An 18,641-nucleotide genomic window follows, 5' to 3' on the forward strand; every position below is an offset into this window, starting at 1 on the left:
ATTAGCCTTTGTGTTGTATATGAGTCAAGATACAAGCTCCCTGGAGCAGCAGCCTTGTCCTTCACGTGTTTGCAATGTGCCAGGCATACTCACAGTGCATTACAAGTGCTGATGATTGAGAGGATATGCTGGTTTTCCCAAGTGCAATACAAACACACCTCATCCCATATGCTGGAGAAATGGGCTGATATTCATATACCTTCTGTCAAGAAAATAGGGCGTTCCTACGTTTCATAGTTTTCAAATCTATGTAATATACACATACAACCTTCAGCAGTTTCTTCTCAAGATCACTACATAAAGTTCTGTGATTGTGATGACATTTGTGATTACATTTTATGTTAAGCTGATATATTCAATTAGTCATTAATCATTTGTTTAATCTTGACAGTGTTTGGAGGTATGTTAGAGTAATGTATACGTGGCTAATGTATATGTGGAGCAGTGCTTTCTCGGTTAGAATGAGTTTGAAGCTATAGAGTGAATAAATCAAGGCTCAGAGTTCAAGTGGCGAGGACGTGGAGAGAGCTGGAATCCTATCCCCATTAGCGTGCTGAATTTCTGACTAGTAACTGTATTTCAGCTGTGGGCTCTGAGGACATCCCCAATGAGTACAACTTTACTAAGCCCTTTGAACAGCCCTGTAGTTTTTAATTACAACTTTGTGCCTGCTGAAGTACGGCAAAATTGTGGCTGTGACTAGATAGCAAATAGGGCATGACAGATGTTAAAAGGTGTAGTGTTTGATGCCTAGTGTTACATGATAGCTAGTGAAACCTAGTATTTAAGACTATCTAAAAAAATAAGAAATTTCTCAAATTCTGGTCAAGACGAGGCAAATCGTAATTTAATGTATGTCACTCATTAGAGAAGAGAGGCTGTAAATTGATTCAATTATCTATGGTAAAGTACAATATGTTTTGAGCAGACCTTTCAAAAACATCAGTGAGAGTGAGCTAACTTTCTAACAGCACCCTGCTAAATTATAGAGTAGAAAAAGACTAGCTTTCTCTGCTCAGAAAGAGCTATCTTATCACACTTCCTTGCTTTCCTGCTTCTTTTTTACCTTGCCTCTCTCCAGACAGGTTTCTTCTAAACTTTCTCTTAAAAGTGTAGCAAACTTCCTTTAAACAGACTCGGTTTGTCACAACCAAAGTCAGTTTGCTGTGTACTTTGCCCTGGGTCACCGGATGAAATAAGCAATACTGCCTAGAGGCTCCTTAGCCATTTGAATTATTTCTAGGTAGGACTTCTGACAGCTAACATTAGATGAAAGTATCCATCAACAGCAGTGCTCTACTAGGAGAGTTCTGAAGTCTACACAAGATGTTAGGCTTGTATACTTCACTACACTATCGTCCACCATAATTTTTCAGTTTTTATTGCCCTTTCACCTTACAGGAGTTTAATAGTCATTAAGCTCTAAGTGTCTCCTTGTTCTCTTAAGTCCTTTCTGTAAAATACAGTGAAATTATCACTCATCTTTGTCTGATGACCTTGTTAGTGAGGTACTTCTGCCATATTGTTGTGACCCAGGATTTTCAGACGTGGTTAATTATATTGGATGCCCAAACTCATGCACAGAGCCGTCTTTCAGGGGCAGTTGAAGAAATGTCTGAAAGTCATCGACCTTAGGCACCAAGTGTCTCCAGCACTGAATAGCATCACAGCTGTGATTGAACTTTTATGGCTGTGATTCACTTAACTGAGTGTGCCTAGACTGTGACTGTGAAATTAAAACCATTCAAAGTTTGTCATCAAACTCAAGTGTGACAGAAATAGACCTATGACAGGACCATCCCACCTGCCTAACGTCTCAGTTTCTGGACTTTTACGTTGCCTTGCGTATTGCTGGGAAAGAGTACATGGAAATGGGTGTTTTTTTCAAAGGTAACTGATGATTAGTGCAATTATATCGGGGGAAAGTGTGGGCGGAGCATGCATAGAACTCTACAGATTTGATATTGATGGGGAAGAAGTGGGGTTTTCCACTTGAGTCCCTCTGCCAGTACAGAGGGCTGGAGGAGGAAGAGGGAAGGGCTGTACCGTGGTTCAGGCACACTCAGCACACACCCTGCACCGGTTTGGTAATGAAAAACAAGGAAGTTTCAGCAGAAATTCTATAGGCACTGCCGTGTAGGAGGTAGCTGGAAATGCAGGTGTGGAAGAGATAAGTAGAGAATTCCTGTCCAATTCCCCTCCCTTTGTCAGAGCCAGCCACATGGCTGGGAAAACAGCCTCAGGGATACCGGCTGCCGGATCTGGAGTGAGAGGAGGAGGGTGGGGAGTTTCTCTGCGTTCTGTTTTTTGCTTAGGAAGCGGCATTTCTTGAGAAGACCTACTGAGTGTCCCGCAAATACCTGACAGGCACTGAGAGAAAATGCTAGGTGCATTGATGATGTTTTTTCAGTATCCAACTTTAATATTCTGCAAGGCTTTGATTTTAAAAGAAAAAGGTATTCTATAACTCAGCTAAGCATATACTGATGAAAGGGGAGAAACTAAGTTTAGGTGTAAGTCCCGTTCTCTGATCCATGGAAGCAGATTGTCATATTTGTGTGGATCCGGTCTTACCATCACAAAAGGAACCAAGGTATGCTGTGTGTTAAACACTAATATTCAGAAGCAGTTTTCTGGGGTCTGAGAATGACTTCAGAAGAGCTGTTAGGCAGGGAGACTGTAGTCTGCCCAAAAATAGAATAAACATGTTTCACATGTATGTAATGTGATTTTAACAGTGTAACTAAGGCACTGAAAAGCAGGTTTTAATCGTGTAGTAGTATAACTGCATAATTAATGTTCTTTATACTGTTGCTGAAATATACTTTGAGTATTGTTTATTTTACATACCTATATTTCCTCATTGTCAAAATATTTTGTATGACAATCCATAATACTACAGGAAGTACATTAGGGAGTCTGTAGGAGACTCAGAGAATATCATAGGATGTCTTCAAGGTGTATTTTCTCATTCCTGTTGCAATTTCTTGTCTTTTCTCAGATTTTGTATTTTCAGTAATTGATTTATCTTTTTAAATTTAAAAAAAATATGTTCTTAAATAGCCAATATCGTTTGCTCTTAGTTGCAGGAAAAAAAATGGAATTTGAGTGTTTAAATACTCAGAAGATCAATAGAATTTATTATGGTTTATTTCATATGATAGAAAGCTGGGGAAGGGAAGCGGATGGGTGAATGTGATCGGTCCATGTCTGAGGCAGACAGCAGTGTATACAAATGTCTGTCCTCTTATAAGTATGAAGTTAATTCCACTCTCCCTTAACATCAATATCTTAAGTCATGCACAAAGAGTGGTACTGACTTCTGCCATCATCAAATGATCTGATGAGTTGTTTATTTCATTCATTGCTTTGTGGTAAACTAACGAGAAATTTTATGCAAACGTGGGAACATGCCACATATTTTCCTCCTGAAGCAAGTTTGTGACAACTTGCCCAGTGGGACAACCCAAAATCAGCAGTGGGACTGCATGTGTAGACCTCAGCTGTGGCTGCCTCAGACAACAGCTTTTTGAGTCAGGCTTTTCACAGTAGTGCACGGTGGGAGGTTGGGAGAAATGAGGCATAAATTGAAAAAAAGAGAGGTTCAGGCTGGGTACGAGGAAAACGTCTTTCACCAGGTGGACAGTCATGGTTGGTTGCTCAGAGAGGTTTTGCAGTTGCCATCTTTGGTGATTTCCAAACCCCAACTGGATGAAGCCCCGAGCAACCTGCTCTGTTCTCACACATGACCCTGCTTGGATCAGGAGGTTTGGCTAGAGACCTTCTGAGGTCCCTTCCACCCTGAATCATCCTGTGAACTCATAAACTCCCCTGGGCTGGCACTGCTGTCTAAAGCAGTGATTTACCTTCCTGCTCTCTGCTGCTATCATTAGCCTCTAACAGCTTTCCTTTTTACTGAAAACTAACCTGGTGCAAAGCCTGTTGGGGTTACCCCCGTCAGCTGCCTGCTCCCATTCACTGGTGACTGCCCAAGCACGTGTCGTGGCACAAGGAGTTGGGCAGTGTGGAGTGGGAACGAGCAAGCGAGGGTGGTGTCACCAATGCAGAATTGACTGTTTCAGTGAGAGCCTTAGATGAGTTTGTACAGGAGATCTGAGAACAAGTGAGCTTTATGATTTCCTGAAAAGTGCTTGGGTCCCTTTTCTGTAGAGAAAAGTAAAAGGGCACTGAGTGCCCTCCTTGTTTTTAATTGGAGAGTGAATCACTGTGCCTTACTGCATGAGCATTACTCAGAGAAAATGAAAGAAGCATACGTAACGGAGGATGTATATGTAAACAGAGCTAGAGAAACATTCTACTACAGCAAGTCCCTGTGACCAGTTGGCAAACAGTTGGGTAACTTGTTTAAACAATCCTGACTTGTGCTATGATTGCTGAACTGTGGCTTGATGCGGGCTGGAACAATTCAGTGCTCTCAGTAACCCACAGCCACAGAATCACAGAGTTGTTGGGGCTGGAAGGCAGCACCAGGGATCATCTAGTCCAACCCCCTGCTCAGAACAGGGGCAGCTAGAGCAGGTTGCTCAAGCTCATGTCTAGTCAGTTTTGAATATTGCCAAAGATGGAGTCTCCACAGCCTCTCTGGGCAACTTGCTCCAGTGTTTGATCTCTCCTCACAGTTTCTTTTCCCATTTAAATGGAATTTCTTGTATTTCAGTTTGTAGCCATTGTCTCATTTCTTCTCACTAGGCACTGCTGAGAAGAGTCTGGCTCCATCGTCTTTACTCCCCCCACATTTATACACATTGTTGAGATCCCTGCCAAGCCTTTTCTTCTACAAGCTGAACGGGCCCAGCTCTCTCAGCCTCTCCTTGTATGAGAGATATTCCGGTCCCTTGATCACCTTCGTGGTCCTTCGGTGGATACACTCCAGTATGTCCATGTTCACCGGCCTGTTCAGGTTCCTCTGAATGGCAGCACAACTGTCCAGCATATCAGCCACCCCTCTCAGTTTCGTCTTATCAACACACTTGCTGAGGGTGCACACTGTCCATTCATGCCAGTAGGTCATTAATGAAAATAACAGAACAGTGTTGGCCCCAGTATTGACCCCTGGGTTACCATTAGTGTCTGGCTTCCAAATGGACTTTGTGCTGCTGGTCACAACCCTTTAAGCCCAGCATATAAGCCAGTTTTCAATCCACCTCATCAACCACTTACCTAGTCTGTACTTGATCAGTTTTTCTAAGAAGGTGTTATGGGACACAGTGTTAAAAGCCAGTCATTTCTTCATAGAAGGCTATCAGGTTAGTCAGGCTCAATTTCTCCTGTGTAAATCCATTTTGACTGTAGATTCCATTCCAATGGCATTCCTATCCTAAATACGGGAAACCATTTCCAGAATTAATTGCTTGATCACCTTCACAGGGATCAGGGTGAGCCTGACTGGCCTGTAGTTCTCCAGGTCTTCCTTGCCTCTCTTAAAGGTAGAGTAACATTTGCTTGGTTCCAGCCATCAGGAATCTTCCTAAACTACCATGAGCTTTCAAAGGTGATTGAGAGTCATCTTGCAATGGTGTCGGCCAGCTCCTTCAGCACTTGTTGGGTGCAACCCATCAGGTCCTGTGGGTTTATATATGTCCAGTTTGTTTAAATGATCCCTAACCTGATCCTCATCCTTGCTCTAGGCATTCCCACTGCTCTCAGGGGCCTGAGACTCCTGAAGGCTCGTCTTATAGATAAAGATGAAGTGAAGAAGGCATTGAGTGCCTCGGCTTTTTCATTTTCCTTTGTCACTAGGGCCCCTGCCCCAATCAGCAACAGGCTCACATTGGGCAAAATTGCTGGCCAAATTGAAAAAAGGACATATCTGGGGAATTCCCAATGTACTGAAGCTCCAGCCATGGGGAATCTGGAACACAGGGCTTGGCATCTGACCTTTAACAACGGTAATGTTTGTCACTTATCTCAGTGCCAGTAGGATGAAGGTATAAGTAATAATCGATACTGTGTAGACTTCAGTGTAATAACATACCTCGTGTGATCCTCTGAAGGTCAGAGCTAAAAAAAAAATGATTTATCCTTCTTTAAAATTCTTTTAAGTGCTGGATTTGCATGGAAGCATTGTGTTATTGCAGATAATAATACCTTGATAATGATCAGAGTTGATAATGTCTTAGCATGATGACCTTTACCTGCTTATGAACGTCTCAGACCAGTGTTGAAAAATTCAAGTGGTTGGCGGTGATTTGTGGGCATTTATTAAGGCAAATCAGATAATTGCATTTAACATCATGGATGGCTTGTATTTTCTGAAGTGCTTTTATTGCAGTGCAATAAGATGATTCAGAAACTCAGTGGGATATTATGACTCTGATTTTTCATTGCCTCACATCTCATATAGTAAAATTCCCAGTGCAGAAGAGGTGTAGGTCCAGTATTGAGGATTTGACACTTATACTATGCAAACATCAGCAATGCAAAGCATCACAGCCCTATTCCCTTCCTTATGTTACTTTTCCTCATCAGTGTTATCTTTTGAGATCATTCATACAGTGTTACTCTATGTTTTTCCTTTGTATTTTGCACGCTTTTACTACCCAGAGGGACAAGGGAATTTATAATAATCCAACAGAATATTAAATTGTCCCTGGCATCCAGGAAAGAACGCCTATTCCACATTGCTAAAAGCATTCCACTTATTTCTGAGCAGGCTGTTTTGTTTTGCTTTTTAATGGAAAGGGAATTCCACATGTATTCCAAGCAGAAGAATTCAGAGCGCTGCTCCATATGGGCAAACAGAACGTCTGCTATTTCTTGGCAGAGAAGCAGCAGCATAGATCTGCTTCCTCTTGGCAGGGAGCAGGAGGAGCAGGATTCATCTCACTGAACTTTATCTATCAAAGTGTCAAGCGCTCAATAAGACAACATTTCCTAGAAGTCACCAAAGGGAGGAAGAGCAGCAATCGTTGAGGCTGCTTGTCATCCTCTCTCCTGACAGCAGCAGGAGCCCAGATGACCAGCAATCTTTAACATGTAACTCACAGAGGACGAAGTTTACAAGAAGAAATCCTACTCTTGCTGCCTACTTGCTTTAATTTCATTTGTCCTTGAACAGAAATGCTCACAAATAGCAAGTGGGCACATAACTCTCTGGAATCTCAGCCTTAAAACTAGGTTTATTTCCTAGGAAGCTTTTTTTGGCCATGATTGGAACTCAAGAGAGCTTAATAGACAGTTAAAACTACTGCTATTTGCAACAGCATCACAAAACTATAGTATTTCTGCAACGAGACACTGTTGTATGCCAAGAAACACCACTCCAGCAAGAGCATTACCCAGAGAATCTGACGTACATCTCTGCTGGAGTTAAGACAAAGAACCAATACTTTCTCTCACTGACATTTTTAGTACCACACAATGATCTCCAGTACAGGCTAATGACAGAGTTTACAGCTAGTACGGATCTACCATGTAAGATATGGGACTAGGAGTGCTGACAGGAGGCACAGTTGTAAATTACAAATCCACAATGGGATATAAGCGTGCCCAGGTTTTATCTATGTAAATGCATATCTTGAGCTACTAGTGCAGTGGGGATACATCAGCTGGAAGGACAAGTAATTAACAGCTCTGTCCAGCCACTCTGCTAATCTAATCACTCAGCACTGCTAATCAAATCACTCCAGTAGCTGGAGTGGTGTTTCCTGAAAACCAGTGCTGGGTAAAACTAAGCTAAGCACAAATGAAGTCATTCAGGTGTATTAACTTAAACTAATGATTGCAAATGAAGACAAGCTTTGGGAGTGCCAAGTCCTACTTTCTCGCACCCGCAAAGCATCGCTCCAGGAAAGTGAATGGAGTTACTTTGGATTAGGTTGGGGTAGAAGCAAGGAGAGGATCCAACTGCAGCATCTAGCATGGTTCGTTTGACCCACAGCTCAGGAAAACAGAGATTTCTGCTCACGCCGGCTGAAGTGACTGTGCATGGGTCTTGCTGTCAGGGCCATGGGTAGGTAACAGGCTGCTGGGGGTAGTTAAATAACCCTGTGACACTTATTTGCCTGTCCTAGCAGGAGAAAAGACCAGTTTGGGGAACAGCACATAGCTACAAGCCCAGCTTAGGCACTACTGCTGCAGAGGCAAGAACGGGGACGTGAGAGGTGTTGGTTTCTGGGGGAAGTGCAACTTTCCCACTGTCACCCAGCAGCACAAGCAACCAGCCCAGCTCACCAAGGCTCCTCTGAGCTGTCACTCCAGCTCTCTGGCCCCTTTTCATGCTTCCTTGTGGCCAAAGAAGCCTGCTGTCTCTCTCTCTGTCCCCAAAGTTATGTGGAGGTGAACATGGTCTATTTGGGGGCAGGGGGAGGAGGTTTCTCCAGTGTAGAATTGATGGTCAGATGGAGGAATGTTAGTGAGAGAAGAACATGAAATTATTCCATTTCCATATGTATGGCCATAAAACCTCTCCCAATCCCTTGACGTTTTGCATTTACAGTAACCCCAAAACTTTATTCCATTGCAAAGTTGGATTTTGCCAGCCCAAAGATAAAGACAAAATAAGTCATAAGTTATTTGGTGCTCATCTTTGCAAGTGGCTTTGCCTGAGCTGCTGAGAAGCCTTGAGGAAAAGAAGAGGGGAAAAACAAGGAAATTCTGGAAAACAGCAGTACCAGACAGCATTGCAGGCTGAGGACGTTACGTTAAGTGCCCTTGCAGACACTATGCAGCTGTACCAAACTGGGTGAAGGTGTCCCCAAGTGCCCTGCTCTGACACTGTGATGGTGAAACTCTGAAACATGCAATAAGGCCAGAAATGCAAGTGGTGTTTGTGACTCTGGTGTGTAGATGTTCCAGCATTAATTCAGCTGTCTAAACATGAATGTCTGGTGCCCTTTGAGATTCTTTCAGTGACATCTTTGACAGTCCTTGTGTTGGAATTTCCATCACAGTCTGGCTTCCTACTGAGCAGCAGGAGCTGGTGTGGCTGTCCTCTTGGGCTCTGGAACAGAGGCTACACCCAGCAGTTGTGTACTCACCGTTTGTTGTCCCAGCTGCGTGGAAATGCTTGCCAGAAATAACAGAGACCAGGGAACAGCTCAGCCCTCTGCTCCTCAGCCCCATGAAGAAGGTGCTGGTAGCGTTCAGCCTCACCAGCCTGTGCTCACCCCGTGTGCATCGCAGAGGAGCTGGAGGCCATGCTCATCCCCAATGCTGAGGCAGTGCCATACATTTTTACAATGAGAGTGGTAAAATACTGGCCCAGGTTGCCCAGAGAGGTGGTAGATGCGCCATCCCTGGAGACATTCAAGGCCAGGCTGGATGGGGCTCTGAGCAACCTGATCTGGTTGCAGATGTCCCTGCTTATTGCAGGGGGGTTGGACTAGATGACCTTAGAAGGTCCCTTCCAACCCAAACTGTTCTATGATTCAGTGTGGTCGTGCGCTGGCAAAACCTGCCGAGGGTCATAGTGGACACAGGCACAGCTCTGAGCCAGACTCAGCCCCAACACGTGTGTCCTGAACCAGGCTCAGCCCCAACAAGTATCTTCTGGGCACAGGTGTGCAGACCAGGGGTGAACCGGGATCAGCCGTGGGGATGCTACTGGTTCAACCCATGCGACTCAAGGAACTGGAGCCTGAGCTGGTGTGACTGGTGTGACTACTGAGGGCAGTAAGCAACTGTACTCTGAGCTTAATGGCTTTTGTAGCTTTAGTTCTCCAAGATAACAGGCAAACGTATTCTTTTGCTGTGTGTCTTACAGGTAAGGAATCTGAGCATTCTCCTAAGATTCCTGCTGTAGGTTACTTTTAAGAGTGTAAGTTGTAATGAGTTCATTATTTTTAACACCCAGGAAGAAAACAAAGAACAATCTTTTAGTTATGCTTTTATTTTTCTGCTTTATTCCCTTTTCTCCACTAGTTTGAACACATCTATTTTGCAAGCTTATAGCATCAGAAATCTGAGTTACTATGTGACAGAACTATGGATTTCAAATATGACTTTTTAACCCTTTTCCCAGACAACAGTGGAAATAAAAGATTTTGTAATACACAACAGCCTTGTAATGGTTTTAATGCTCCTCCTTTTTTCTCTACTGCCCCAAAAGATCATTTTGAAGAATTTTCTTTTAATTGAGTCTGGAAACCATCCACTTTTAATGACAACTTACTGACACCTAACTGCCATCTGCCTCCTTCGGTTTCTCTCATAAGACTGTTTCATTTTTCCTTTGTGTTCTGAACTGCTCCTCTGTTGCTGCTGCTGTTTGTACTCTGAGTGAATTCTTAAGTCTTCTTAGCATAAGTTTTAAGTTCTTTATTCTGTATTTCACCTCTGCCTATTCCAGAACTACACTAAAAAGCCTTTAGAGATAAACACTTATTAGCTGCAGAACGTAGACACAAGGTTCCTACCACGACATGGACGATGTTTGCCGGTGTGCCTGTTTTACAAGTGTCTCCTTATCTGATGACACCGTATCAGAAAGACAAAGCAGTACATGGCAATACGGTGTGAGAAAAGCCCTGCAGATCTCACAAGTGAGGAAATATGTGATATTTTCCACAAAATTACACCTACCCTTTTGTTGAGAGCCCGTGCAAGGACTTGCCTGTAATAAGGCCTCCAAATGAGCTATCAGTACAGCTTTGTGATGGCCTTCTGCCCCATGGTGAGTTCACCCCACGTCAGAAGCAAAGAATCTTTCACCGACTGAGGGCCGAATGGGTCTTTCGAAATTGTTTGGCAAGATGCATCCTAACATGCCTCTTACTGTTATGCCATAAAAGGGTTTATAGAAAGTCTTCACTGAAGATTTTCCCACTTTTCTTCTGTTAACCATTTCTTTCGGAATTCTACTGATGTTTTCAGGTTCTCTGGTTCGCTTGAAGTCAAGCTGCCTGTGGTGCTTGCAGCGCTTTTCTCCCTTAAGAAGTTCAGATCCTAAGATGGTGAATTGTGTTCCTTGGTCAGATATGTGTTCTCTGAGGTTTTCTTCCTGGCTGATAATAGTAAAAAGAGAAGCAAGCTAAAGTAGCAGGTGCAACCTGTGGCATTAGTGCTATTTCTGGGCATCTCCAGTAGGAGAAGAGCAGAACAGCAGTTACATGGTGCGTCAGCTCACAGGCCCGTCATGTCAACTATGCTGTCCTGAGCCATGTCAGTCAAGCTGGAAGGGCAGCTTATTTGTCACTGTTACCTTCTTAGGAATTCTGTAAGTAATGAAATATTTCACATTAATTTAAACTAGAGCATCCAATACACACTCCACTGTCAGCTTTTTCTTCTGAAAATGAGTTGGGATTTAGCATGAGCCAATTGTACATATTTTGCCAATCATTTTAATGGAATAACAAGATAGTGAGTACCTTACACTGCACAACTGCATTTGAGGAAAATTCATTTGCAATCTCAAATTAAGGTTCTTAGGATTGTTAGGCCACCTTGTTGCCAGAAAGCCACTTAACTTTTGTTGAATCAGATGTGATGAAGAATATCTTTCAAATAATTGCACTAACCAGTCCAGTACTCCTGACAATTACTTGTCATTGTGCAGACACCTAGTGAAGATTAAGACCGGTGAAACATCTGTCCTGTGTTCAGTTTCTGATCTGCTTTTTATGTCAGCAAAGATTTGAATTTATGCCTGTAGATTCAAGTTATCTCACTGACCATTAGCTATTTTATATCTCTGCTCATTTGAATCCTTCTGTTGTTCACAGGATGAAATAATCTATATGCTGTTTGCATCTATGGCTTGAAGGGTAGTTTCTCTATTTTTGTGTGCCAGAGTCTTTGAACAGCAATATACTCTCTCTTGGTTTTATTAAGTGTTCTTGCCTCAAATATAGTGGCCTTACTGTTATCCCAAAGGGCTTAAGTAAGCAGATATCTGACTTGATAGTCTGAGGCATCAGGAACCAGAGCTGCAGCAGCACAGATTAAATAAGGCAGGTGTTGGGCTACTTATGATCCAGGATTTCATTGTTTCTCTGGGTTTCTGCAAGGTCTGCCCAGGGCGGGCTTGAGATTCTCTGAAGTAGTGCTGATCTACACCTCAAGGAGAGATAAGGATAAAGTTTCTTTAACAACATGCAAGAAATAAGCCTACGAAATAAAAAGTATGCCTGTCGTTTTTCTGGCAGTTCTGAACTTTGATACTTGCAAGCTATTTCTTTGTAATGTCAAGATTAGATTCTGGTCCTGCTGGAAAAATTAGTGTCCTAAGAACTGATGACTTGCTCCATCAGAAGTGTCATCTGGCAAAGTTCAGATTCTGTCCTGCTGAGTTGATGTGATATAGGATGATCTGTGCCTCTACTGATTGTGCTTCTGTATTCTTTTTGAATAATGTAAAGTAATTAAAATACGGAAATAATCCAAGCAATACTGGATTTTGGACTAGTTATTGAGAAACATGGACCCTATTTCTGAGAAGCACTCGAACAATTGTCCAGAAAGGTTGTGCAATTAGTTAGGTTCAAAATCTTGCCTACAGACAAAAAAGAAATACACCTTATATATAAAGTCAATAATTTATTGATTTTACAATTGACATCTTAATAGATTCATCCAAGTATCACTATCAGCCCAGATTTAGGTATTAAAGAGAAAGAAAGAAAGAAAGAAAGAAAGAAAGAAAGAAAGAAAGAAAGAAAGAAAGAAAGAAAGAAAGAAAGAAAGAAAGAAAGAAAGAAAGAAAGAAAGAAAGAAAGAAAGAAAGAAAGAAAGAAAGAAAGAAAGAAAGAAAGAAAGACCCCAAATATTTTATACAGAAAGGTAGTGTCAATAATAATCATAATAATAATGATACAGTTAAAATTGTTCTATACACATCTCCCAGTTCCTACCCCTTTTCCTGGGGTTATGCTCACTCTTCCACTGTCCCTCTGGGTCCTCAGATCCCTGGATTCAGTCTGGCACTTGTAGGGGTGTTATGATGAAGCACCATCATCTGGAGTCCTTTGCCGGGAGAAATATGATATTGATGGATTTTTCTTCCTCATTCTAGGATCTCCTAGGGCATCATCTTTATATGTTTTCTAACACATTTTTATATCTTGCTCTTTCTTCATTTGTCTACAAGTCCATGTTATATCCAAGTTTACTATATGTGGTATGTTTTACCTATGTTAGATACTTGTTCTTTTTTTTATCTTGTTACTCCCCAAAACTGGTTTTATTCAGCTGCTGGTCTGTATTTCTTTAAGTGATAGTGGGTGAGCTCTAATAGCCGTTGGGTCTCCAGTTCCAGCCTGCGCCCCATCCCTTATCATCCCCCACATGTATCCACTTCACAGCATCCTGTATCCCCACTTCTCAAGTCCTTTGCTGTCGTGCCAGGCCTGTATTTCTTTGTACTACATCTTTATGTTAGAAACATAAGTCTCTTGTTCTACACAGAATAACTGCTTGTTACGACTGTCCGTATAGAACTATTGCTGTACCACACAGAGATAAGCAGAAGTAAAACAAGGCATAGCCACCTGGTCAGAAGAACAATTGCCGGCAGCTAAAGCAGGTCAAAACAAAGCTCCAGGCAGGGCAAGGCAAGCTCTGACAGTGCCAGCCTGAGCCTTTCTCCTGCATGACAGTACTGTAGTACCGCCCTGTAGAGCTGCAAAGCTCCATCCTTGGAGGTTTTCAAGACCAAACAAGAACCTGACCAACTCAGTCTGTATTCAGTGTTGACCCTGCTTTGAGCAGCAGCTTGAAGTAGAAACCCCCAAGATCTCTTCCAGCCCACATGGTTCTGTGAGTCTATAGTGATACAAACTCATATAGATAGATTTAAAATTTAAAAGTTTACCCCCTGTAATAAATGCTGGGAGGGGTCTGTTATGCTCAGACATTGGCATTACTTCTTCAGTCTGGATTATATTTTGTACCATAGAGTCTCACAATACCTCTCCTAGCCCTGCTAGCTCTGTGCACTTGAACCCAATTGGTCACAAAGGTCTCATCTGATGCTCTATGACTTTGTTGTCATTGATTTTGAGAATGACTTTGTTGTCATTACAGATCATATTTTGTCATTCATGAGATTCAGTTTCTCCTAAAACATCCCACAAGTTTCTGTGATTGATCATCTCTTGCTGCAAATGATAGTTGAAGTAACTTCTGTTACACGGCATCAGATTAAGCTGAATTTTGACTCTGTGAACAAATCCTTTGGCGGAATTTCCTTCATCAGTGACTCTCATAATAAATGACGGGACTCTGCACTGTATTACCATCTGATGGTAATGAAGTTCCCATTACGTATTTGCACATTTATTGTAGCAACACTGGACCTGTATGCTTTTCCGGTAGAGAATTCAGCAGGTACACAAATCATACCCATTGTCACATCTACATGCAAACAGCCCCCATCAGGAATTTCATCGTCAGGTAAAAAACTATACATAACCTGGGCAAGTCTTAAAACATTGCAAGTAAACAATTTTATGTTACCAAAAGTAAAAAAAAATCTTCATCTAGCAGTAATTAAATAGACTTTTTGTTGCCCTGATGACACAATAGGAATACTGACAGTCAAGAATGTTCTGTCTTCGTTGTATTTGAAGTTGCTTCTGTCCAAGTGCCAAACAGTAGCCACTGGCACTTCACAGAGCTATCGCTTGTGTGGTGCACACTGACATGTGTCACCCAAACATGTCACCACCGTTTTTTTGAAGTGTTCCCATCAAACTTTCCTCACAAGAACGTGTAGTCGTATAAAGAAGATTTTCTGGGATGCCAGCAGCACCCTGGTTCCTGCTGTGTCTCTGCCTTTCCCAGAGCTTGGGGGCTGTGTCTGCAGTACCGTACTTTTCTCTTGGCCGTACTTTAAGCCATGGTTGTACTGCTCCTACAGCATGAACAGCGTGAGCTGTGCATCACCTGCTCACTTCTGCTGTCACCAGCTTGGTCTGACTGTCAATGACTCTACCCTTCTTCATTGACAGACCTTGTTCAAGCAGTATGAGCTCTCCGCCACAAGGTTTAGGTGTTCTTCTTTGAGCAGGTCTGCCAGCATTTCACCTGCCATATTTACAAATTCACCTGTGACTATCACTTGCCGTAAAGGAGCAATGCACAAAGCAGCAGGTTCTCTGATAGCAGCAAGACATTATCACATTTATCATGAGCAAAAAGGCTTGGAGCTTCTTTTCTGCATTCCAGCTTAGCGCATAAGCAGAATGGGTCGTCTTCTCTGTTGAAAGATTAGTGTTATGTATTTTAAGTATCTATTTTTCAAAGGTTCAGGAATTCAAGATTTCTCAGACTTTGGAGAAATGGTGCAGATGGATTTAAGATTTGTATTGATGTTCTTTTTGCTAAATTTTCGGGTGTCTTTACAGAAGGCAATTCCAGGTTTTACAGTGCTTATTCTAGATGCATAAAAGCACTGACATAGCATGGCTGCAGCAATTGCACGACAGAAAGTCTGACACCAAGCACACAGAGGGCGGGCAGCTAGGAGAAAAGGGTCTGTACTGCCTGCCCTGCCCAGGAGTGCCGGAGCCGTGCCCTCCACAGCGGGGCAGCACCAGCTGCACCTTGTCAGGGGATGCTATGGGGGTGTCTTCCACCACGTAAACCAGGAACGGCTCCTCGTAGATGATCTGATTTATATGTCTGATGGCAGCTATTAGAAAGCTACAGTAAAACATGAAGTGATGTAGGCTTTGATCCTCCTACAAGAGGAGACTTGGCTCTCTGCAAGAAGCTGGGTGAGCCTAGACAATATCCTTTTGATCTGAAGGACACTGCTCATTCGTGAAGACAGCTTTTCCTAATCACAGCGAAGGACTCTCATTTGCTGTTCTTTCACATACACAGTCTTCCTCCAGAAAGGAGGAGAGGATGGAAATACCGGGAGCATAGAACTGCAAAGCACTTATTGGGCTGCAGTATCTGCGGGAGACATTTGCCAGCTGGGGTGATGGAGCATCATTTCATCTTGCTGCTTGGGGAACGAGGGAGGAGTGGAAAAGGGGGAAGCATTTCTGTGAGTCTCCTTGAACAGTTTTATGAGAGGGCGCATGCATTGCTTATTCATTGCTTAGTGAAGAGATGACAAAGGTCAAGAAATGCAGAGGCGGGACTGTAGGATTTGAGAGCAGGTGTGGTTGACTGGACAAGATTGGCTGGGGAACAGGAAAATATAAATCCCCTGTTCGACCTCTGGCAATTTTTTCTGCCCTATTTGTCTATATTTACATTTACTGCTGGATTGTTGCCAGTCCCTCAGTGAGTTGCCATCAAGGAGCTGTGTGACATCACTCTGCATCAATATATGGTATTTTTAGTATGTTTGGATATAGTTAGCTTTCTCAGCTATGCATCAAAAATCTAAGCCTGTTGTCTTTATCTAGAAATGACAGAGTTGGCTTTTTTTTTTTTTTTTTAAAGAAAGCCATCTGTCTATCTGAAGCCTATTCTGAGTTCCCACGGGCAAAGTATTTTTAACTATTTCAATTATAGTTGTATCAACTGTTCTGTAATTATTGCCTTGCAATATTTCCCTGATGTATCAACATCCTCTTTTCTAGTCTCTTTTTAGAGAAATCATGATTTTGTTTCTGTCACCCAAAGGAAGAGCTCTCCACATATTACTTGCTGAGGAGCAAAACTAAGTGTTTTAAAGCTATATTTTCAAGTGGTGCTTCTACCTGCTGCTGTCTAAATATCCTGCCCAAGTAAAAGGTATGAGCACATATCTTCCTCAGCAAACTCTCCTTTGTTATAACTCAGTGAAAAGCATATGCTTTGTATTCACAGTCCCTGTGAATATATTTAATTCATTCTCATTTTCTATGAACATTTAAATTAAGAAAATAAAATGTAAATGAATTAAAGATAAGTCAGATAAAATGACCTGCTGGTGATGGGTGTGATTCCACATAATAAAGTATTCTCAGGTGAGTAACTTGAGGATTTTATTTAGTGTTCATCAGTTTGTATGTCTGTATTTCTTTGTATCCTACACAGTGTTTTCCACAAATGTTTAATAACTGCATTTAATACCATGTAATTGCATTCTGAAGTCACATGTGATTAAGTCTTCCATCTCTGCCTCAGCAAATACTACGTTTTCCTGCCTAGACCATATAAATTTGAAGACTGAAAGTCACCTGACATAATCTAGCATCTAATTTCCATTCCTCTTTCACTCAAGGCAATGCCTATAATATCTTATCCAAGATAACACAGTTTTCAGGAAGGCTAATATCTCTATCACTAACTCTGAATAAAAATTGCATTGGGAGTACTCCGTGGCGACGTTTGTAATGAGAAGTGAATTTTTGGAGTAGAAATAATTTTAATTACATTTGCTTTTCTCCAGAGTCCCGGATTGTCCTGTCTTTGAAATAATCTAATATATTTTGCACCATAGGACTCTGAATATATTTCATTGTGTTATTAAGACCGTTATTTAGTTTAATACTGCAGTAACTATGAGCTGGATTGGCCCGTTGCCTGCAGAAGCTAATAAGATACAGAACCAGGCAAGTATTGCAAAGTTGCTTTCACAGACTTCTCTGTAAATCTCCCCCTATAGGCTTATGGATTTACATGAATATGGGTTTGGCAGAGCATGTGACCTCCTGCTGATAAAAGGAATGTAAGATTCAGAGAAACTATGCTCCTGAATTCTCCAGCAAAAATCTGCATGGACTCCTAGGGAAACAGAAGTTCACCTCATTCTGCTGTGTGTAGAAGAAGACCTATTCTTTCAAATAGGTGTTTGTAAAACCCAAGTATTCATTTACCGGAATAAATATTTATGAGTATAAAATGTTACAGGAGGGCAAAGATACTGCATTTTGTCCATCTGGTTAGTCCTGCAATACTGCCAACACATATTAGCAATTTCTAAGATAAGTAGGACTGGGACATCTGTCCTCTCAATTGTCCACCTCGATAATAATGCCATGAGCATTGTGACCAGTTTTGTTAACCTTTCTAATATTGTTTCTCTCACTAATCACAGCAACAAGTGTCTGCATGGGTATAGCCTACAGCAGTAATTAAAGCTGTGAAGCTGCTTGGCATGCAACTAGCCTGACTGGTACCCATCGCACAGCACCCATCTGGCATGTGGCTCTGGGGTTCATGATAATTAGAGGTTTGGAGACAAAGCACAACTGGAACATATCAGAATGGAAGGTGTCTAGTGTAGCAAGTGCTTCTATAAGATTCCCTTACTATCCCCTCACTATAATCTTTTTTGGCTACTATTTTTGTATCTTCGTGGCATAGCAAAGGTTGACTTCCATACACCAAGAAAAACCTTCTGTATTAAAACATCGGTAATTTTTCAGGATACACAAGCCACCGGCATGATTTTAGGAGGCTGACCAGCTTGTTCATTCTCCATGTGCCAGTAAGAAAGGACTTTGAATGCAGTATCTGAGCTTCCAATTTTGTCGCATCTGATTTTTCCAAGATCAGGAGCTACAACAGCTTCAGGATGTATTCTCTGTCCTATGGATTCTCAAAGTCCAGAGCGGGGAACATGAGGCTTGGAAAATCTCAACTTAATGACATTTTTACAGTCCAGCACTTTCACAGAGAGAATGTTTCTCCAAAAAAAAAGTCTTGTCATTTCTAGTGTCACAAAAGACACATGCCAATGATATCTATACATTTATGTGTGGTGTCTGTAGAGTGGATAGAGCTTGTGCTCTCTT

This window comes from Caloenas nicobarica, chromosome 2 (assembly GCF_036013445.1).
Source record: "Caloenas nicobarica isolate bCalNic1 chromosome 2, bCalNic1.hap1, whole genome shotgun sequence".
Lineage (NCBI taxonomy): Eukaryota > Metazoa > Chordata > Aves > Columbiformes > Columbidae > Caloenas > Caloenas nicobarica.